This window comes from Mercenaria mercenaria, unplaced genomic scaffold, assembly GCF_021730395.1.
Source record: "Mercenaria mercenaria strain notata unplaced genomic scaffold, MADL_Memer_1 contig_1136, whole genome shotgun sequence".
NCBI classification, from domain to species: domain Eukaryota; kingdom Metazoa; phylum Mollusca; class Bivalvia; order Venerida; family Veneridae; genus Mercenaria; species Mercenaria mercenaria.
Genome location: NW_026459113.1, coordinates 17,389 through 42,107, shown reverse-complemented (window position 1 = coordinate 42,107; position 24,719 = coordinate 17,389). Strand labels below are relative to the sequence as shown.

Here is a 24,719-nt window from a genome sequence, read left to right as displayed (position 1 = left end):
TCCACCTTAATTATAGCAAATTGTGTCCACTTGACGCATTTAAAGATACCAAACGCTTCAGATTTTTTTCTTTTTTTTTTTGCACCAGTGGCACGTTATATAATATATTGAAATGTACTATGATTTCACTTTTTAATACGCTTTCATCATTGTTTATATATAAACGTCTTGCCATGGAACAAAATGTTTGTTCTTGTTTCGTATAAAGTTCTTTAAGAACCAGTAAAACACTAAATGGTGCAGCTGATAAGCTTAACACAATGGCCAAATCATGATGTCTCAAACGTATCTGCAGACGACGAATTATGGTACAAAATTTATGCATGGGGGTGGGGGAAATAAAATCACATGTACAGAAAAATCTAAGTCGGGCCCCCCCCCCCCCCCCCCCCCGTTTTATTTGTCATTTAGACTCGGTATACATTTTAAACACCGTTTATTGAAAAAAATCAAAAATTTAATTCAGGGATTTTGTAATATGCTGATTTAAATCCGAAAAATGCTGCGAAACCGGACGTCAATTTTTAGTCAAAAACGGCGATTTTCTTTCCATTTTTCAAATATTTGTCGGTGTAAAACAATGATTTTTACATCACCATAAAGGAAAAAAAATTCTCGTCGAATAATGTATAATTTAAGAAAATTTGTTGGCTGGTGCCGTTGCAGTACCCGTAACAGTTGCCAAGGATACGCGGCAACGTCAGTTTCAAAAACGAGCTTTGGCGGTCAACTTTGACGTCTCGTGTACAAAATCAGGTTGGATCTATTGGTATAAAATAAACTGCATCTTGTTTGAAATATGGTCAACTTTACACATGCAAAATTTCAAGACGCTACTCGAAAGTTCGCAAAGTGTCGCGTTCTACCTTAACTTATTCCGTTGTAATCTAGAGGTAATCTGACGTCACTGTTAGGGTCTTTCAGGATGGGGCAAATGACTGATTTTCTCCGTAGCGAAGGAATAATTCCAGTATCGAAGATGAATTGAAATAACTGTTGAAGGACACTTATAACTATTGGAAATTTCAGAACAGCTTAAGGTATCGCGTCGATCCCGCAGGCAGATTTTGTTTTTGGTTTGACTGAACATTCGCTGTATACAAAGGGTCTAACAAGTTTAATTCCAGTAACTGTTTATGTGTTTTGCTCCGTTCGAAAAGTTCCTCATCGAAGTTACTCTTTTCCTCGTTATTATATACCTTTTCAAGGTCATTTTTCCACCGCTCAAAGACCAGTGTTTCGTCTCAGACAGTATGCCCGTCATCATGAACGATCTGTATCGGTATTGATTTATTTTGCCGTGGGCCCAGCCGTCGTATCTTGTCCCAGAAGTCTCCTATTAGCAGAAGACATATCCTCAATGTCCATTGCCACTGCTGTTCTGTGCTGACGTTCCTTCGTGTGTAATGTCTTATCAAACAAGTTTCTAGCGGTAATGTATTGCTCACGCAATGTAGTTTTTATGTGTCTATTGCCATTGTACCGTAAAATGAATTCTCTTGTGCTTTCATATCATTCCACAGGTTAGCCAGGTTTTCGGCCAAGTAGCGTTTCCTGTGTTTGTATTTCTTTCTAGTTCTCGTGCTCTATTTTGGGATTTAATTATTCATTTCTGTGATAATACAATCACACAGTTTTTCATTAATAGTATCGATGTCTAACTGTGTTTCCCTACTTATTTCTATACTTGAGATGATATTTGTAAAAGCTATTCTCGTTAATTCACTGCTCGTGAAGTCTTGCGGTATTCTATTCAAATTGTATCCAACAGATTTAATCTCTTGATCGCTGCTGCCGCTACGATGGATTTCTTAGGCGTACCTTGTCAATTTAATTTCAGTTATAATTGCACAATGGTCTGGCGGCCTTGATCTTATCCCTAGTAATCCGTGTAGGTCATTATCAGATACAATAGACTGTATAGTCTGTACCTTGAAATGGGTACAACACTGAAATATATCGTGGGGGACACATGCAATCGACCACGGAAGTACCTTTACGTAAAACGGAAGTAAAATTATCGTCTGCAGCGTTAAATCTTCCATTAAGCACACAGAATTTTGCATCACTAAGAAATTCTACGAATGTGTGGCCATGTTGGTTTACAGATTTGTCAGATACTTGTCTCTCTGGCATGGAATCAATTTCACTGACAAAATCCGACAAAGATCCAATTCGTATATTGCGTCATTATCACTTTTTAAGTAAATTTGGGGTAACAAATGCGCAAAGAATCTTTGTGCGTCACGGCTTTGTGTAGAATTTTCTGGTGGTAAATAAAATGACGCGACTACAAAGTTATATTCACTCGACTTATGGATAAAGTTTAATACTAATATTGTCTGATATGCTTATTTCATATTCTGATGAAAGCTACTTTTTAACTAGTAATCCGACACCGCCAGATCCTTTCGGTGCATTTCTATAAACGTCTACCCGATTTAATCCAAACCAAGTGTAACCTTCAACATCCAAGTTTTGCTGGTCTCTTAAATGTGTTTCACTCAAAGAAATAATATCCGAATCAATGCATTGAATAATTTTCGACCTAAGTTCACTGTTGTCCCTAGTCCATCCACAAACGTTCGGGTGGGCTATTCTTAAATACCAATTTGGACCACATGTTTCCTATTCCATGTTGTTGTACTGGTTACCAGCAGTATGTTCTTGTTGCCTCTCACGCTGGATTATACGTATATTTGCATTTACTCTGTATGAGCGTCCTTATGGCAATTCTTTTAATACTGCATGACATTTTTGTGCATTTAGTTCTATTAGCCTTTCAATACATGACTTACACCTTTTTAGGTACACATCTTTGGATCGAATGTCTCACAATCGATCCAAAGTTAACAAAGCAGAATTTTCCTTACTGCAAACCGAACAAAAAAGTGCGGAAAGTAGTTCCATGCCATAGATGAAGTCAACCATGAAAATATAATTATTCTGGCACGACTGTATTTTCAGCTGTCGAACGTCCAAAACAGAAAAATCTTAACGTATTTTTCAATTTTTATTATATAGAATTCTGTTGTGTATTTCTGACTGCAGTGACATATTAATGTGCAGAAACTAGGTCACCGACAAACCTACGATGCCGGCTTTGTTTACAGCACAGACTGATCGTTAAGGCGTTGTTTAAAGATTACAGCTAGCCTAGTCTTAGTAGAAGAGTCTTTTTGTAGCGATTTTGATCTATAAGATTTTACTGAACTGAAAAAAAAAAAACAAACAGTCCGAGATAGCAAGGGAAACTGCTGTAGTTCGATTCGTCTTTAAATAGTTACCTCCCTTTGTTTCATTTACGTCCTTTGCATACATGTCAGAAATACATATTTCCACGAACTAAAAGCGGTTAATATCTCATTCCAACTATTCAGATTAGGCAGATCATACATTTATTGTACAAAAGACATGCTGATTTAATCTGTAAATGCCGTAGACTCTACTGTAGTTTATTAATATCTTTTTATGCAGGATGAAGGCGTAAAATAGCCCCAGTCAGTTCGTCCCCAATTTTAATGGTATTGGTTAGAGATCCGTTACTTAATATTAAACAATAAGTAACATGTACGTATTATGTACTGCATAGCAAGTATATAAAGTAATTGCTGGTAAAAGTTATGATTAGTTGTTATCACGATTTTTTTAAATGTATTATTTATAATTCTGATAATTACAACAAGTTATGAGCACACCCCATGCCTTATTTCCTAAAGCAAAGAGCAATAAAAATAAATAGATCGACAACTTGAAAAGCATATAGAGCATCTTGCCAACATCCCGTGACTACTGAATGAGATCTCGTTGTAAGCATCTGTTGATCAATATAAATCAAGTTGGCAAACGCTTTGAAATTAGATTAATTTCGGATCGTTTGTTTACAACGATAATGGTGTTTTTTATTGTTATTAGTATTTTCTACATGGGGAAGGAATGAATTTATCACTGGAAGTCTGGCATTAAACAACAGTTGTTGTTTGAAAAATGGACACTATTCTGTTTATTAGAGCCAGGCGTACCGCCAGTTTTATACTTTAGTTAAGCGTCTGTTGATTTGATCACAATTGATCAAGTTGGCAAACGCTTTGAAATAAGATAACGCGCTTATAGGTTAAAGGTCAGTAATTCAAATCCTTCTTTGTTTCATATAAAAAACGACAACTTCAGGTCGTCTTTACGTATCTTTAGAGAACATCACTTTTTCCTACACCTATTTTTCATGAAAATTCTATCACAAATTAACGAAAAGAAAATGAAAACAAAATAGGGGGTTATGTAGTTCCTAGTGAAATGCCAGTTAGTTGTGGTGTGGTCTGCTACCCTAGAAATGGCGCATATTTACTCTCGTCCGCGCAATAAACACCTACTTCCGGTTTCGATTTGCAAAACTTGCCATGTGGGGTGTATGAACATGAAAACCGTCTCATTTCATGCAGAATGTATTCTAGTAGTGAAAAATGGTGATTAAAGCTCTCGTTCTACACGAATTTGCGCAAAAATGGGAAAATTAGGATCTATTTATTGTGGACTTCTTTCGACTACACCACGGGAGCACATTTTCGACCGAATTACTGACCTTATTCCTAACACAAGATGATGCGGAAGTATCTCCAGTTGCCATTCTTTGTATTTTATAGTTCCTGGACAGAAGGAAGCGTTAATTATTTTCATCAATCAGTTCTAAGACAAATAAGAATTTAAGAAAAGCTTCTGATTATGGTGTACAAATTGCTATATATATATATATATATTATTGGAAGAGTCTCGCCGCCTGGTAACTGGATGTCTACTACTAGCCTGAGTTCTAGGCGTCCAGTAGTCAAACTAATTTGACGTTGTCCTCAGAAATATTGAGATATTTTTTCATATGCTATTGGGCAATATCCCCACTCGCATCAAACACTCGAAAGACCAAAATAGTTGAAGCAAATTCCGATGAAACTTTCATCGCTGGTGACGCTTTACATGCTATAGATTTAAATGCCAATTATTTCACAAATTGACCATAAATTGAAATACAACTAACATGTATCAAAAGGGTTTTCATCAATTCCTGATTGATTTATGTAAAAAATATAAAATAATATCCAAAATTACAAATGTTCTGGTGATTTAAACCTACGTATGTTCTGTACACGATTAACATCTACTGTTACTCCACAAGTGAGTTAGGCCTAAAAAATCTTTGTTTCCGGTAACATGCTAAAAAAAATAGGGTGGGTAATCCAGAATTATTTTTTTTTGGATATTTTTTTTTATTAAAGGAGACTTTTCTGAAATTATTTTTGTTCAAAAAATGAAAACAAAAAAGAGCATCAGAAGTTGATTAAGCTTAAAAGGTGCAGTTTTGCATCTTTTTGTTAGAAAAGTTTAAAAAAATATTCTTCAAAGGCATAAAAAAACATTAATTTAGGGCCGGGTAAAAAATTTAGGGAAGGTTGGAATACCAGAAACAATGATTTTTTACGCCTTAGTGATAAAAGCAATTACTTTACATGACTGTGTATTTTGATTTATATCTTCCATTGTTTTGGTCCTTCAGAGTTTTGATGTTAAGATTGCCTGTCACAAATATAAAACAGTATGAACGTCAAATTATTTTGACGCGCCCTCCGGTGACCGAACAGCTAGCAAATTCTCAGGTGATTTTCTAGCTGTCAAGTTATTGATTTCTTAATGAACAAGTAATGATTTTATATTGTTTTAACTGTTATTTACTTAAGATATCAATACTTATCTGTAAACAAAATATTGTATGAAATTCACACTGTGAATACATACCAAGGTACATTTTTCAATGTCTCGAATAGATTACCAATTTATCAGTCGATAAAATGAATGAGATCATGCTTGTATACAAATCCATTGTTATTTTCTTTTAGAAATGATAAAACATTTATTGCCGAACCGTTCCTTGTTATGTTTTTCTAAAGGCACACACTTTAATCTTTAAAACACAAATTTAGAAATATCTTTTTGATGCATGGAAAGCTTATAAACCAAGCAAATCATTAATCAGTTTTTACTTGACACATGTATTTCGAATAAATTAAATGGATTATTTATGTACGCTTAACTACTGGTTTTCTAAAATTTTGAACATCGGATTTCCGCTATTGGTGTTACATGTCATTTAAAACAGTTATTCATTTAAAATTATTTGGATACTAAAATATGAAAATTGAAAATATTTCAAAACTGATTTTCCTTTGAAAATCCATTATGAAAAAATTGTTAAAATCTAAAAATCTGAAAGAAATATATACATGTAATGTCATATATTCAGTATTCAGACATTATCACAGTAAGAGAAAAAAATGACAAAGATGAATTGTCATCGGTACGAAAATATTAAAATTAGCAGTGACTAGGGGGCCAAAAACTGAACTTCTAGACATCACGTACAGGACAATATGAATACTGAGATACATATATTTTATCTCTAAAATTAGGGCTGGGAGGATTTCAAAATTTTGAAACCGACTAATTATTTATATGAAATTGAACCGATTTGTTTAATCGGCTGGCATATTTAAAATGCTGTTTTCTTTCCTGACGACTGCGTCAAGGTACTTCTGATTACATAAGGAACTTCCGGACTTCATCGTTTGCAAGCAGTGTGATAATTAATAAGTCATTTTTTGGTGTAATTTATTTTAAACAATCATGGCAAGCAAATTATTGACTATTGATTATGTTCACTGTGTTTTAGCAGAAATACATTGCGGGTCTATGTGCTTGTCAAAGAAATGCATAAAGATAAAGTACTATTCTTGATTTTTATTGTTTGAGAACATTAGCGGTTTTTGCAAAATTGAAACCGGTTTCACCTAGTTATCAAATAGGATCCAATTAACCGACGAATTCCTATTTAAAATCGGGCGATAATTTCAAAAGTTTGCTCACCTACATTTTTTCTTGTTCCTTATGTGGACAGTTACAGCAAACATAATGGTGAAAATACTATGGCAAATTCGGCAAATATTAAAGGAAGTGTCTAGCTGTCCGGTAACTGGATGCCTAACCAGGGGATTTTCTAGCCGTCAAGTAATAGATTTCTTGAGCCACGCCATGAGAAAACCAACATAGTTCGTTTGCAACCACCACTTATCCAGACCAGCCTGCGAATCCGCCCAGTCTGGTCAGAATTCATGCTGGTCGGAAAGCCACTATGTTGGTTTTCTCATGACGCGGCTTTCTTAATGAATAAACTTACTGATGTGCAAACAAAATTTTGTTTTGAAAGAAGATTTTAGAAAAGCATTGGTTCCTGAGAAAACATTAACTGAACATGTGTAAATTCCAGATTAAGCAAAAATATAAAAGAAACAATAAGCTTCTGAACAAAGAAATGAGTTTTTGTTGAGCTAGCTTGCAATGAGCTCAACTAGCTTGCCTTAGTCATCATTTTGGCGAGTAGGTGTTTGTGTGTGCGTCGGTCCGTCTGTGCGTCCGTGCGTCCGTCCGATTTTGTCCGGATCATAACTTTTACATGCATCTTGTTTATATTTAGCGTGAATGTTTACCTAAGTGAGAAGATGTGACATGCATAAACCCCAAGGTCAAGGTCACAGTTGGGGTCAAATTTCAAACTGAAGTTCTTCTTCATGCATTTTTGGATTTTTAGCTCGACTATTCAAAGAATAGTAGAGCTATTGGACTCACCCATGCGTCGGCGTCGGCGTCGGCGTCCCAATTTGGTTAAGGTTTTGTATGTAAGCTGGTATCTCAGTAACCACTTGTGGGAATGGATTGAAACTTCACACACTTATTTACTGTGATAAACTGAACTACACTGCACAGGTTCCATAACTCTGTTTTGCTTTTTTACAAAATTATGCACCTTTTTTGACTTAGAAATTCTTGGTAAAGGTTTTGTATGTAAGCTGGTATCTCAGTACCCACAAATGGGAATGGATTGAAACTTCACACACTTATTTACTATGATAAACTGACCTAACTGCACAGGTTTCATAACTCTGTTTTGCTTTTTTACAAAATTATGCCCATTTTTCAACTTAGAAATTCTTGGTTAATTTTGTATGTAAGCTGGTATCTCACTACCCATTTATTGGAATGGATTGAAGCTTCACACACTTATTAAATGTGATAAATTGACCAACATTGCACAGGTTCAATAACTCTGTTTTGCTTTTTTTTACAAAAATATGCCCCTTTTTCTGACTTAGCAGTTTATTGTTAAGTTTTTGTATGTTAACTGGTATCTCAGTATCCACTAATGGGAATGGATTGAAATTTCACACACTTGTTCAATGCCATTATTGACATGCACAATATAGGTCCCATAACTCTACTTTGCATTTGTTCAAAATTATGCCCCTTTTTCGACTTTGCAGTTTTTGTATGTAAGCTGGTATTTCCTTTCTTTTTACAAAATTATGCCCCTTTTCGACTTTTGTATTCATTCAATTGACAAGGCTGTTGAATAGTCGAGCGTTGCTGTCCTCCGACAGCTCTTGTGATGTAACTTGCTCTTGTGAATGTTAACCTTTGAATTTGCAGGTGGCACTGCAGTTAAGTGATTTTCCTTTATGTTCATGATTGACAAAAACAGACAGAGTGTCCAATTTGTATGTTCTTACAATTCAATTTTAGTGATTTTACCAGTGTGACTGAAGTATTTCTACTTTTACAAGAGAACCAAAGGTTTAAAAAATGGTGCACAACAGACCTTAAAGTATTTATGAAGAAATGATATTTTCATCCTATTTCATAATAATTACGTAGGTAATTTCTTAAACTTGCATTTGGTTGAAGAATTTAATTTTGGATTATTCTCATGATTTTCATTCTTGAAATTAAATAGATGGAGGAAAATACATGTAGGCATAACTAACATTTTCAATTTGTCATTATAATGTGTATACATTTGTTTTGAATTCTCCTGATATTGTATTTTCAAGTTTTACAATATTTTGCTAAATCCTCTCCATATTTCGATGTAAGAATGCTTCTTACACTATGTAGGAAGAGGTCTGGATTCAAGTCCCAGTGGAGAGTATTTTACTACTGGGTATAAAAAATGTAAACTGGATAAAATCATACCTGCTCTGCATAAAAAGTGACTAAAAAGGAAATGTAAAAATTAATGTGTTACCCCCACCCCTAATATACCAAAGTCAAAAACTATACAATATTCATAGCTTTAATATGTTTGTAGTGTTATATTTAACACTGATATTGTTTACAGACAATAAATAAATATTGAATTGATTTCACAAAAAGTACGTTTAATTTAACTTAATGTTACCTGTTGTGCAAGCTTTAAATTTTCAGTTCAGTTTTGTTAAAATCTACTTCACGATTACCATTCAAGATACTGCTGTGACACATCATAGGATGGTGAAATATGATTACTGAATGCAAAAGGCAAGCACATGCGTTCCTACATCAAAAGTAAAGTTCACATATATCATGGTTAAATGTCAAACTTTCAAATGTACATTTGTACACTAGAAAAGGTTCCCCTGATATTTACACATAACACATAATGTGTTCAATGTTGTTCAGAGAAATCGATCCTCCAGTACTTTCTGTGCTTTGATTATAGTTGACAGTATTTTTCAAATTCAAGAAATAATAATTATAAATAATTATATATCATTTAGTGATTTGTCGTTGAATAAAGTTCAGATGCGAAGGAATTAAAACACGAGGGCAAAGCATCTGAACGATAAACAATGATTTTATTCAAGACCAAATAACTAAATGAGATATATTATTTCGATTTTAACCCGTTACCAATGATTTTAAAGTACATCCTTAACGGCATTAATTAGATATTTGCCTGTTTTCCGTTGGTTTCTTTTCCAGCGCGCCGCTATGCAGTTTGATGCTATGAAGTAATATTTGTGACGTCAGAAAAATGAATTGTTGTATAATAACACTCGGTTTTCAGCCTTCTTTTTTAAAATAGGAAAATAAATAGGTACGTGTTAGAATATGCAATAATTATTCCATGCCACTAATACAGGTTTTTCATGGAACGAGCCAAAATCAATAAAACTTTGGTATCTCGCAATATTTATGAAACGACTTAGGTATAATCTTTTAACTGACAATAAAATTTTGCACCGGAATGCAAATAAATATTTTGCACCGGAATGCAAATAAATATGAATACACTTTAAAGTATGCTCATTATAAAAGAGTCCTGGTAAGAGTTTTATTGCCTATTTGATGTTTCTCATTGTGTATAAATCATGTATTTAATTTTGTCTGTAAAATAGATATAACTGGTGTAGCGTCAAAACTTAAATTGTTCGAGTCACATTGTTTTGGCACACAGATAGATAAGAATCAAATGTAGCTGGGGCAACACTTATGTTACTTCAACTACAGGTTTGCAAGAAAACTCAACAGAGCACATCTATGTTAAAATTCAATTACATTGTGTGTTTAACATGTAGTTAGTACAGAAATTTGCTACTGTATACATTTTCAACCCCAGAGTAAATTATTATTTGCTGATAATGAAAAAGGCATTTCAGAGATTTTAGCTGATCTTAGTCATTTCAATATTGACAATAACAACACATGAGTAAGTTTGATAACAACTTTGCTTATCTGATTAATGTTGAATCAATGTATGTATACGGTGTCCGTATGCGTACGTATAATGTTACAAGTAAACTGATAAACCGAGTTTTAAACCAATGAATTTAAGAACTTAACATTCAGATCGTTTCATTTTACAAAACAAATGATGGAACCTGATATCGTATTCAAATTAATGGAATGAGGATTATTTACTAAGCAGGGGAAAGTTTCTCTAGACCCTTACAATATATTTGACCATATTGTTATTAAAATTATGCAATTTCATAACAAAACAATCGTGGTATTCCCAGGAATTCATTTTACAAATTCGTCCAGCAAGAGATCAAGCACTAGGGATCGCTATTTTTTCATTACTATACTGATGTATAAAAATCTAAAGTAATAAATAAAACGAGAAATCTCGGTTACCTATTAATACCGATTGAAGTAATAAACGCAGCGCACGTATAGAAAAATTGCGGCAGAAAGTTATCCGGCGACGAAAGGCATCCCCCGCTGCTGCTCAGTGCTCTCGCGATCGGTGTATTGGACGCATAAAACGCACAATGACCGCAAGATTAACGTACATATACAGGACGAATAACGTTCAATTAACGGATATCACCGTACTAATTACTGACATGTACCGCGTAAAACGTAGGCGAAACTCATAAGAAACTGACAAAACGTTCTTGTCAGTCATCGTCCGTTGAACATACGTTACATCCGTTGCATGACTTGTAGTAGCCTGGTCGTGAATCAGGTCCATCGGACAAGAACGGATGCGAACCGGCTAAGTACAGAATAGGGAACGCACGAGTAACGAACAAAACGCATATCAGCGCATTGCTACCGTACATCTAACGGGCAACTTTGTCCGGTGGTGTACGTTCTAAATTTTGAACATGCTCAAAACCTTCCACCGAATGGAACGAACATTGCCGGAGAAGAAGTGCAGGCGCCGCATGAAAAAGGAAAAAAGAAACGCATGCGAACGGACACGAACGGATTAAAAATTTTGTTAAACGTTGGACGTCCGTTAACGCTATATGGTATAGTGTGACCGAGACTTAATCAATCGTAGGTCCAGCAAAATTTGAATTTAGAGACCTGTCGTCAATTTCAGGTCTGTGCCTGGATTTACTACAAATCGCTATTAGTTGTGCTGTATATTGAAAAATTTGGCCTTAATTCAAAGCTCGGGTGTTATTTTTAGAACATATCTGGGTATTAGTGGAGTTTACTTTTTATACGCCCGTTTAAAAAAATGGGGCGTTTTATGGGAACGCCCCTGGCGGGCGTGCGGATGGACTGGCGGATTCCACAGACTTTGTACGAAGCATATCTTCTTCGTGCAAGGATGGATTTTGATGAAACTTGGTACAATTGTTCATCATCATGAGACGGAGTGTGCACAGGAACCAGGTCCCTAGGTCTAAGGTCAAGCTCACACTTAGAGGTCAAAATTCATCATGAGACGGTGTGTCATGCGCAGGAACCAGGTCCTTAGGTCTAAGGTCAAGGTCAAACTTAGAGGTCAAAGGATACAAGAATGAAAACATTGTCCGGAGCATTTCTTCTTCATGCATGGAGGGATTTTGATATAGGTTGGCACAAATGTTCACCGCCATAAGACGGAGTGTCATGAACAAGTCCTTAGACTAAGGTCAAGGTCACCTTTAGAGGCCAAAGGTCAGATACAAGAATGACTCTGTCCAGAGCATTTCTTCTTCATGCATGGAAGGAATTTGATGTTACTTGGCACAATTGTACACCATCATGAGACGGAGTGTCATGCGCAGGTCCCTTCTCTAGAATTACTTCCGTTTATTGTTATTATAAATAGCTTAAATTGTAACTTTTTCATTACTAGTCGTAGGGGAAAATCGAGACCACTTTTCTGTAGTACAACATGCATATGACATCCAATTTTGAGGTGTATTTTGAATAATATTATAAAATCAAAAACAAAGATTCATTTAAAACTGACTAACAACCGCCACGACATTATATAGAAAGGAAATAGATTTTAGTTTTGCGTGCTTTGTTGGCAAATAAAACACGTTTCTTCGTTCACATGCGTCGTTCATGTAATCAATCACTCAGCCCTTCGCAGACTTTCAGGAGTCAGTGCAAAACGGTTTCGTCCTTACATGTTCATTTCATTGGCACTGGTTTCCACCTTTTTCAGAAACACTCGCAGACTTTCAGGAAGATGTACCGAATTGGCCCCTTGTCTTCATATCCTTTGATAAAAGGCATTATGCTTATAATGCTGTCTTTTTGATGATGAATAAACAAAGGTGTCTTTTAGTTCTACAAGGTTGACCCTCCTGAATTTACAAGGTTTTCAAGACCATTCAGAACAACAGAGGAATATGACACAGGTAGAAGTGTGAAGACAGTGTAGATTATACTACTCGCACTGACCGACATTCATGTTCAAATGTCGTGTGTCCAATGTCGTTCTTTTTTTTGAGTGTCGTATGTTGAATTTCGCGCACTGAACGACAACCATTTGTTTTCTGTCAAACTTCGAATGTCGTATGTCGCGAACCGAACGGCATTTAAATTATTTATGTCAAAGTTAGAATATCGTATGTCTAATGTCGTTGAAATCTATTTCCCAACTTAAAAATCGCATACATTATTTACGTTTGCAATGCCACGTACACCACAATGTTTATGCGTGAAAATCACGATACCCTATGTAATTTTCTAAAAGATTTCAATTCTGTTTTATTTTTTTTAATCATTTTCCGGTCCAAAGTCTATATTTCATGTCAATACTATGTTACATTTGTTTACTTTTAAAACTTAAGTACAATTTAAGATCGCACTGTTTGAAATTTAAGGTATGAAAAATCGACCATTTTTATGAAAAAAAGAAACATGAAAAACTCTTTTGGTCTTCTATTTTTGGTTATGATCATATATAATCAGCTTTGATTCTATGTTGTTTTTTTATACATATAGCTGACGCCCGCCCGATACAATTTGTATTGACAGCAACCTTCGTCCTGAGACTATATTGCTCCTTTGCGAATGAACGAGTTAAACCCCCGTTTACTGACGCTTTCACTTTTGCTTTTAAATTTTGAAAATTTGATAACTGCTTTTTTGAAAGTTTGATAACTGCATACATTCCCCTGAGGTTATATTTTCACTGTTGCAAATACCAGTGCTGAAACCAGGCTAAGGTTCAAACCTCCTGGTAATTCGTGCTAATCTAAGTCGAAATGATGAGACAATGTAGCGTATGTTGACCCCTGTTAAATGTTATAATTGTTTTTACGTGTCTATATTCCATTGAAATATTCTATTTAAGTGATGACTGAAGACTTGTTCCTCGACTTCCCTAGGAGGGAAGAGGATAGATTTCCTGTTAATATACAGACAAACCAGTGTTTCAGCAGGCCAATTTTAAGTTCTACTCTGTGTTCGGCAAACATCGTGTACATAATTATGTATGTCAAAGAATACATGATTGAATGTTTCATATTCTTGACAGTGTGGTGGAAAGTTCTCCCAGCCAAGACCTTTCCGCCAAAGCCTTTATCTAGTTATAATCTTATTATGCCGGATGCCTTTACTATAAATTTGCATTTCAATGGGGATGTTGTCTAAAAGGGCACAGCGCATTGTCGTGTTGGAGACGTCTCTGCTTAAAAAACTCCCTTGAGTATACTTCTGATACTACCAGTTCGACATTGTGCTGGTTTCCGTTCTCGTAACCCAGCTTTTCTAGTTGATCGACCCTCTCATTTCCCGTAATACCTATATGACTCGGAATCCACACCAGGGAAACGTTTATACCTATCTATGAGAGATGGCTGATTTTATGTTAAATATTTATTATGATTTCAGATCTAATTTAATGACAATTTATGCCTGTACTTATTGATTGAAGTACGGACAAACAATTGCTAAATATTGCTATATCATTGGGCCGATTTTCGGGTATACAATTCAGTGCCGATTGAACGGCTTTTGCCTCGTATGTGGAGACGGAGACCTAAGGTGTCGGCGAGCAAATTTTTTTTGAGTCGAAAACAACAAAGGCTGTACACACTTTACTGTCGCTTTATGTACTTTCACCGGTATAGATGCGCTGATGTGACATATTGTGTTCCGTTATATGCGTTTCTTTTATCTTTCTGGCCAGAGTGATGTCTTGTTTTAGATAATAATGCACCTAAAGCTAATTCCAACAGTTGTGACCTCAATCCCATCAATATATGTAAACACTGTCTTAATTGATCTTTATATAGTAACCCGTTAACCTCTCGAGCATATGACCATATATAGTGTTCATTCCTTTGAATTTGATGGTCCTTACGCCTTTTAATGGTATCAGACTTTCACTGCTTTGATTTATCATTTATAGGCAATGTTTCCCACAGTTGGCTTTACCTTTCCCAGTATTTTAGCATACTGGTCTCTCACGGTAGATCTAATGGTAACTGAGCTGTTTCTACAAATACTGCCATCCTGTTGGTGGCCGTATATGTCCCTATATGCCCCTATAACTATTCGTAGGACCTTTCTTTGTATTGCCTCTAGTCTATTTAGTTGTAATTTACCATTTAAGCATATACACAATGATACATGCATTTTAACATTATTGCAATTATTTCATGTTAGTATTTTTATCCTAATGTGATTTATTTTAGACTACAATTAAGCTCAGTAATTATCGGCAATAGTTTTATTAGGTGTATTTGCCTAATTGTGATACTTTTTATGACATACGATATTGTAAATGTTTTACACAAGTCTTTCATTATAATGTTAACTGTGATAACAGTGTCTTCCTTTGTCAAACTGTTATTATTATTATAAGGACCACAATGGAAATAAGAGACATCTTTGTCTCTTTTTTGTGTTATCCTTTGTGTATAATGTAGTTGACATGGCAATATGGCATTATATTCAATTCATTTATGTTCTTTTACATGCATGTTTTGATATCTATTTTACCATGTTTTGTATACTTTATATGCAGAAATCTATCTATCTATCTATCTATCTATGCTGTGCTACAATAGTTAATTTTGCTCATAAGTAAGGAATTATGTAGTAGGAGTTTCGTTTTCTTATTTGCTCCCAAGTTTGTTCCTGATATTAGTCTCACGAGGTTTATATCTTTTTCAAATTGATTATCAAACTCGTACGTGTGCATGATAGCGCTAAGATAAATGCTGGTCTAAGTACAATAATTTGGCATATAGGGCTATTTCACGGGGTTAACCGCATAACCCAAGTCTAGGCGTTGCTTTATTTGATTTAGTCAGAAATTTATGGTATGGCTGCCGGGACACCATTAGTACTTGTGTCTAATTCGGATTTATGGTAAATCCCATTCCTTACTCCATAGTTCTATGACATTGAGAACCTTTTTTTTTATTAATGTACTATGGTGGTAAGGCGAAGACATCCATCTGACGCCGTTACCTTCATATTTGGCAAGTTTGGCACGGTCGCACGAGAGAGACTGTTTAGTATGTGACTGTTCACGAGTTTAGCATATTCGTTATTAAATTAAAGCTCAGCGGACTAATCACACTTCCCTGTGGTGTGCCATTTTCGGCATTTACGGTATCCAAACTTTATTTTTCTACCTCCCAGGAAATTTGCGATCCATGTAAGCATTCTCCCCTCAATGACTAGGGATATGAAGTTGAGAAGAGTCATTTTATTCCAGTGTCTATCAAATGCATTACTTGGATCCAAAATATGTCTAGTAAGTGAAATATCTTTATGATTGGCCTCTTTACAGTCTGATTCGAAACGCAGGTAGTGGTCATAACACGAATGGGCTCTCTTTCTTACATCCTGAATGATAAAGGGAGAACACATTATCATTTTCAATGATATAAGTTTTCAGTCTTGATTTTATCATTCTTTGGATGACCTTAGTAAGAGCTGATGTTAAGAATATGGGGCGATAAGAGGCAGGGTTAGGTTTTTGCTGATTGGGTTTAAGTATTGGCACTATGGTGGTTTCGACACACCTTTCTGGGGTTGTACTTTCTTTACAAGACAGAGCATATACGTGTACATGTAGTTTTGATAATTTTTCTTTGGCATTTATGGGTAAAAATTTAATCACATCGTAGTGCATCCCATCTTTACCTGAGGCAGAGCTATTGTACTGATCAAGGGCTATATCTAATTCAAATAAGGAAAATTGTTTATTATACTCTATCATCATGTGTGTCTGTGTTATTTTCTTTGTGGAGATCATATCGCTGTTCTTTATTACGATTAGTATCCATAAATTCGGGACTATAGTTCTCATTGCTACTAATATACTTTTCATGCTACACCAGGCAGCTTGCATTATCTTTAATTTTGACCACCAGTTCGTTGTAATCAATAAGTGTACCTGTAGAATTTGAAGATTTACGTCTAAATCTATTGGCAACTTTCATTTAGATGTTGTTTTATGATTTATTAGTGTTATATTATGTAATTCTCAAAAGTGTGGTGTTTTTCCTTTTTAATTATCAATACTGCCTTATTACGTAGTGACGTATATTTCAGGAAGTTTTCTTCATTTTATGTCACATATTAGGAGCAAGAACAAGCATACCACTGAGGCGGTGTTGGAGGTCGGGAACCTATAGAGGGTATCTGCGTCCCATTGGAGCCAGTGGCCTTGCCTGTCTCCTTAAGTGGGTCGACATCAATCACGAGCCTCCTCGGACTATTGCTGACATTAGAGTCTTCAGTATGGCTTACTGGGCTTGGTGCTGGATATGGCATATTACTTAAAGGATGCAACCTCGTAGCAATGAATTCCGGGGACCTATTGGTCGAGTCAGACAGCGCTTGTGCTTTGTTAGCAGGGCTCCTGGCGAGGAATTAAAAGACATTTCTTTTTCTGAAAGTGATTTTCCAAGCGATTGCATATATGCTCTTAGGGTAGATCCCCAGCCAAATCGAAGTAAACACATAATTACTTCTTACAGTAACCTTTGCCTTTGTTTTAGGGGCTGTACCCGGCGACGCCCGTGGTTGTAGGGGCTTAACCGGTGACGCCTCTGGTGACCTCATTTTTCACTTTTCAACCCATAGTTAATTGCCTATTTGTTTAAAGCATAGTTTTAAATAGAATTTAAATGTTTTGTTGATTACTTAATTTAAATAATGTTTCTTCTGCCTATATATAAACTTTTTAATTTGTTAAATCATTTAGAAAGGCACAATATATGTCAGCTCGTGAAACTCATTATATTGTGCGTAATTTAAAGTATGCTCTAGATATTGACTATTTATCCTACAAATTTATTAATGGATCGCGATAATTTTATTTTAACGGTACTTGGTAACATTCAAAAACAGGTAAAACAGGTGTATTATCAGATAAGTGGTGCTAAAGTTGTTAATATTGTATTATTCTTAACTCTAAATACGATTCCATAACAGATTTGTAGTCTAGTGTATAGTACGTCCGACCTGTATTCTTTTTTATGTTTGTATGGTGTAGGTTCGAGTCCTTTTTTAAAATTATTTTTACTTATAATGTTTTTAACGATCGCAAGATTGGTTTCATTTTCCTTGCAAGAGTTTTCTTTATGCATTTTGCAATGTTAATAGATTCAATTTCTATTTTAATATGAGATCCAGTGAAAATGTCAATAAGTACTCTGTATAAGTGCACGAGAAAATCATTATACAAATAGTTTTACCTTCTCCAGGTAAAAGCCTGCTGGAAAAATAAAAGAAAACGTAGCTCGTTCTGTATTCGAACCAGCACCGAAAGCTTACAAATCATACGTGCTAACCACTAGACCACGCCGCTACTTACATCGGTTTTGTGAAATATGATATTTGTCATAGAATGTGTACACCTGATTCCCTATTTCATTGTTATGGGTTGTTCCAGTATTAGTAAACAAGTCGAAAGATTTCCTGCGGCCAGAAGTTAAACAGACCAGAAATTGTTCTTAATGTTTGTGTGACCACAGTCTAAAAAGTAATTTATGGGTGAAAATCGAGCTTGTTTTTTTTTATCGTACCATTACGCTTTAATGTAGGAAATATAACTCCATTCTACGTGTTTTACAAGTAGATCTATGAAATATACATTTCCAAATAAGCATGACATTCACAGAATCGCAACAGGAGATAATCTATTTTTAATCTAATTTAAATTTATTTTAATAGCTCTTTGGTATTTCTTAATTCTGAAAGTCAGTGTTTTGAGCAAAATAACTGTATTTCCCTTTTATGTATAACATAGGTTTTATCTCAACTGGTCACATTCCTTGACTATTGAAACACTTTACTAGAACTGTCACAAATGTGATTCATGCTTTCACATGGACGTCGTTGACATATAGAGTAAAACAACACAGAACCATAATCCAGGAAATTAAAGAGCATTTAAAAATCTCTTATGCACAACTAAGTATCAATATTGATCATTGCTGAAAGTTTGAATAAATTATATGAAATAATGAATGAGGAATTCAGATCACAAGCATTTCTCTATATATCATATAGCTCGCCAGCTATATTGCGAAAACGGCGTTCCATAAATGCGATAAACCAATCACATATCGGTAAAAGATCACGTGATATCACCCATTCCCCATGTGCTACACTACTTGTTGCATTCCAATATACCTGCGGCCTTGCCGCAGGCCGCAGGTAATAAAGAGCACAGTTATCGCGTTTTGTTAAAACTACTCTAACGCTACGGTGTAGTGCGTGTTAACACCCTTTGTATAATACCGATCAATTAATCCGATACAAGCACGATTGGCCACAAAATAACTGTATTTTTTTGTATTTCTATTATGGTAAAAAAATGAGATAAACAAGTATTTAGCTACAAACTGGCAGTGGCATATATTAGGCCAGGACAGTGTGTTTAATGTCTTAACATTTTATCGAATTAATGTAGCAGTATGTACAGAAATCGGTGTATTATTTAGTTACATTTCAATCACATTTTGTTTCTACAGTGTACGATAGTCATTCACCTATGCTGAAAAGAGATTGACTGAATCAGCTGTAGTTGTGTCAACACATTTATTTAGGAAGGGCCGAAATTACCAACCTGACAACTTGGAGTATAGCTGTATATTATATATCTGTATTAAATGAATGATTTTCATGAAGTTTCCCTGGGAAAAACAATAGGTCACTAGGTATTGGTGGGTCTTAACTTTAACTTTCTTTTTAGTGTTAGTTTAAAGGCTCATAAAGGCATTGAGTATAGTGTGGCTGCCACCATTTTTGCTGCGAACATTAAATATTATAACTTCTTGTCAAATCCTACTTCTGATTATTATTTTCTGTGATATTTGTCAAAGGTTTGACTATTCTTTAATACATAAGAAAGTATTTTTAATCAATTGTTATTGGTTACCTCCCTTCGTGACTCTTACTGCACAAGTTTATATGCAGTATTAAAAGTAGCGCTTTTCTAACCATGTAATTTTGCAAATTAGCAGCTATATGAAGTGATGTTTTATTTGTTTTTAACATTAAATCTAAAGCCTTATAGAACTTTAAGTGGTTGAGATCAAGTATTTTAAACTTGTTTGAAATACCTTTACGCAGGTAAAGTAAATTCCACATACCTTAAAGTATCAGATGTCCGATATCCAGCGAAGATATCAAAAGACGGCCAGTTAATCGAGTGCTTGTATGACCATACCGTTGTATGGAATATGTCACAGACGAGCCTATTTGAACCCCCCCCCACCCCCCCCCGGTACCTTAAGTAAATTATAGAAAAGCCTCATTTTAGAAACGAAAAAGGAATAAATATTCTCATTTTATCATTTCTTTTTGTTTTAATGGTAGCGACTAAAATATAATCACCTCAGTTTCAATAAAAATTTAGTCATGCCATTATAACGAAAACATTTGTCAAGGTATACTTTAAAGTTTTTTTTACCTACTATGTGTAATATCACTTACTTTCCCTCGTATAATACAATCGTTTTCACCATACCGGTTTTCCACCTCAGGTGACTTCTGTTTTGCCAACCCACCACCTCCTCACTCAGAATGATCGTCTGTCTGTCTATGTGACCGTTAGTCAGGCAAAATTTGATAAAACAAATGTTTATATTAAGAGTAATAACATGTAATCATGGTTACTTAAGTTCAATTAATGTAATGTAATCAATAACTAATGTACATTTAGATCAATTGAATGTAATTGTTATTAGAAAATATCAAAGCAATTGTAATATAATCAATTACTGACACATGTAATCATCCCCAAGCCTGACAATTTACGCCCGCTAGCAAGACATTTTACTACCGTTCATTGTATAGACTAGAGAAAGCTATCGAAGCCATGGTTAAATCAACAAATTTTGCTTTTGTTTTTGTCGTAATTTGAAAAAAAAATACGATATCGAAGGCAAGGGTAAATAAGCGTGACAAACATGTGTAGTTCGACCTAATACTGTAATAACATTATAACAAAAAAAAATATGTCTCAGGGACTAAATACAGCATTTTATATATCCTGTTTTTTATTTCAGATATTAGTTTTGCACAGTAAAGTCCTAAGGAAATAATTATGTTTGTTCTTCGCCCATTGTACGAGGCATGTAAGTACTGTTCTTAATGTGTAGGTATTGACTGATACAAATGTAAAAAATGCAAGGTTACGTTAATTTTGAAGTTCTGCTTAATAAAATTTCAACTTGGTGACATTTTCTATATTTGGTATATCTACAAATTTTCACATTTCAGAAAAAATCATTTTCTATTTGAATCTTAGGCATTGTTTACCAGAAAAAATATTTGTGACGTGCGTCGTGTTTAAGAAAAGTAAACGCTGTTTACACAAATCAATTTATCTTGCTTATTCGGATTTTCATTTTTAAAGCACAATGGTCCGAGAAGAAGTTTTGTTTCCAAAATATATTGATAGATATGTTTCATTTCAGTTGACAGTATTTTCTGATCTACATACTCTTAACATTGAAGCGTTCACAGCGCAAAGTAATCGTATTTATTTCTTTATTAGAAAACAAAATTTAATACATTTGGTAAAAAGTAATTGACAAGCGAAAAAAAGCACATTTAGAATGATCTCTTTTTGCAAGGGAAAACTATTTGCTAGAAGATTTTGGCCGAATATTTATTTCATCAGGGTTGGTTTTGCTTTTTTTCATACACCCGTCTTGGAAAAAACGGACGAATTTTGTGATGCTGCGTGCGTTTGGCCATCCGTCCGTCACAATTCGTGTCCGGAACATAACTTAACTTCAATTTAAGGTATTGAATTTAAACAACAGATGAAGAATCCATAATCAAGGTCGATAGGTCATAGAGACAAAGGTCAAGGTCATATTTTGTGGAAAAGATAACTTCGCTCAAAGTATTGACATAGATCCAAGCATTTAGATTGGTGGCGATGAAACCATTTGCAGAGCGCATGAACCGGGATGGTATGTCAGAATTGTCGATGTCGCAGAATGAGTTGTGATGCCCTTTTTTTGTCCCCAGCGTATCTTCAAAACAAGTCAATGTATAGACTTTTAAGTTAGAATTTTTGCGGGTGGTTATGACTAATTGATAAGTGCAAAATTACCTTTATCCAAACACACATGCGCACATACAAGCACAAAAAACTTACACGCACGCACGCACGCGAGCGTGCATACACACATTTGCCATCACCGCGCCACCACACACGCCAAAAAATCAATAAGCTGCCTATGCTTTAGTAAGCCTTCACCGTCGACTCCTCAATCTCGCTTGATACCAAATTACACTCCAACTTCCGTCACCCACACTGTCTCATAAAATATTCTTCAAATTTACTTCCTCCTCCTCTGATCTAGACCCCCAGGCACATGTTTCCCCGCTTCCAGAAGATATCGCTTGCACAGTCACGTTTGATAATTGTTACAGATGTTAGATTAAAGGCAAGCTGATAATTGGTTAGTTATTAGTGTCAATCAGTTTCAGATCTGTCGTTTGAACCCTGGCGTATCCCTGATGCACACAGTCCATGGAACTGGACAAAAGAAGTGAGTTTCGTTTTTAAAAAAGTGAATAGTTTAATTTTTTGTAATTAATTTTACTTAACTTAGATTTATGCAAGATTATAAAAACTCTTTAGTTTATTGTAGACATTAGGCAGCACGATCTTTCTAAATATCAAGAAGATGAAATAAAGATATAGTAAAAAAAGAAAAGAAAAACACTTGTTAAGTAGTAATGGAAATGATGTACTTAGTGTGAAAGAAATGCTTTTTTGTCAGAAACACGTTATCGTTCGAAAATAGTATTGCAACATACAAGACCTGACGGAGTAAGTCTTGCGAGGAAACTCATTGTGCTGGTTATAGGACGAAGCTCACGGAAAATCGTCTTTTTTTAAATGCAGTAGTTGCTTCAATAAGCTTAATTGAGAGAACAACTGTTTGCAATGCAGGAGGAGCCGTAGTTGATCCAGAGAATGTGACAACAGTGGTAAGTGTACTAAATGAAGCATTTACTACAAGCTTTGAAAACTTAGTTTTCCGTTTGCATTAAATTTATATTTCAAAATGTATTTTCCGACGCGAAAGAGCAGTGCAATGCTTTTGTCCGTCGGTCGGTCCCTACTGTCCGTCAGAATTTTGTACAACGTTGAATTTTAAAGCGCTGAAAAAAAGGAATAATATGAAACTTGGCATAACGACAGCGGCAAAATCAGAAAGAGCCTGAGTGCAATTTCATTACACAGTAGTATAGTAATTGTTTGTGCGAAAACAGTTAATAACCTATTGGACCTTTTGACCTTGGTAGGGTCTGGTCAATGCCGGACATTTAAAATCCACAAGGTTTTTAAACCCAGTAATAAAACCAACTAAGAAGTTTTAATTACATATAGTATATAGATGTGTTTACAAAATAAAATATATTGTTTGAAAGGAAGAAAATTTACTGAATAGTATCCTCACTTGTTACAGCAAAATACGGAGGCTAATGATAAAAGCAAATTGTAATTCCTTGGCGGAAAAATGAAGCAAAATTGTTAAAAATCACTATCAAAGAGGTAATTTAGATATTCATAAAGCAATGTTACCTTTTTTAACCTAAAAAAGGTTTAAACTCTTCCAGGCTATAAAATATTGTGTACAGGAAATCCTTAGATACGGATCCATCCTGTCAACGCCAAACTGTTGCCAGTATGTATGGACATGACTTTTGTTATGACAGTGGTGTAAAAAAGAGTACATGTGATAAGCAAATGCTTTCCAATTTAAATAACACTAAAGCAAAAACATGTGGAGTGGGGTAGGGGGGGGGGGGAAAAATAAAAGGAGGGGGGAGGGGGAGGAGGGAAGAGGAGGAAGAAAAAAAAAAAAAAAAAAAAAAAAAAAAAAGATGCAAAAACATTTAGTTGTAAAACCAGCTATCAAAACGAAATACAATCTTGGGTTGGACAAAAACAAAAAAAACGGATATTGGGGGTAGAGTATACCCCGAAATTAAAATGGAGAAGTGTTGAATTAGCAGATGAATACACAAACCAATTAAACGAAAATGTCATATACGATGGGTAAATAGTTACGATATTGTTGATACTTGCGTCAGCTGATTTAGTTTGAATGCAAGCTTTTTCAAAATACAATAAAGAGTAAAAGATCTTGTTAACCGTTATTTATATAATTAGTAAATATGCTTGGGTTATTCATAAAGAATAAATCCGGAGAATCTGTTACTGAAGCATTGAAAAAATAATTTTAAAGGGCGATTACCAATAAATTAATGGGTGGATGAAGGATAAAGAAATTTTATAATTATAAGTTGAATCATTTTTGAATAATAATAAGATTAATATGTATCATACTTTTAATGAAGGTAAAGCTGTATAATTGTTAGATTCAAATAGAACCTTTAAATTGAAAATGTGGAAATATTTTACAACAAATAATACTTTTACTTTTTTAGACAATTTGCAGGATATGGTTGATAAATATAACAATACAAACCTTCTAGTATAATATTGACACCAACCGAAGCCAGTTAAACTTAAATAAAGGTACTTCCGTTTACTTTAATTTATTTGAGTGGATTTAAAGAACCAAAGAGCAATGCAAAATTTAAAATGGTGATCGAGTTCGCTTTAAGCAAACTCCCGAAATGACATTTTGAAAAAGGATATACACAACTGGAAAGAG

General features: G+C 34.8%; 1 long non-coding RNA gene across 1 annotated transcript in view; it reads left to right on the top strand.

The window, feature by feature from the left end:
* The window catches only part of LOC128551480 (uncharacterized), a 28,926-nt gene extending 6,349 nt beyond the window's left edge, over positions 1 to 22,577 (top strand). Inside the window, exons 2-3 of the long non-coding RNA XR_008368806.1 lie at positions 21,078 to 21,146; positions 22,510 to 22,577. This is a non-coding gene — a long non-coding RNA (uncharacterized LOC128551480). The remainder of the gene's footprint in view (positions 1 to 21,077; positions 21,147 to 22,509) is intronic.
* The last annotated feature ends 2,142 nt before the right edge of the window (positions 22,578 to 24,719 follow it).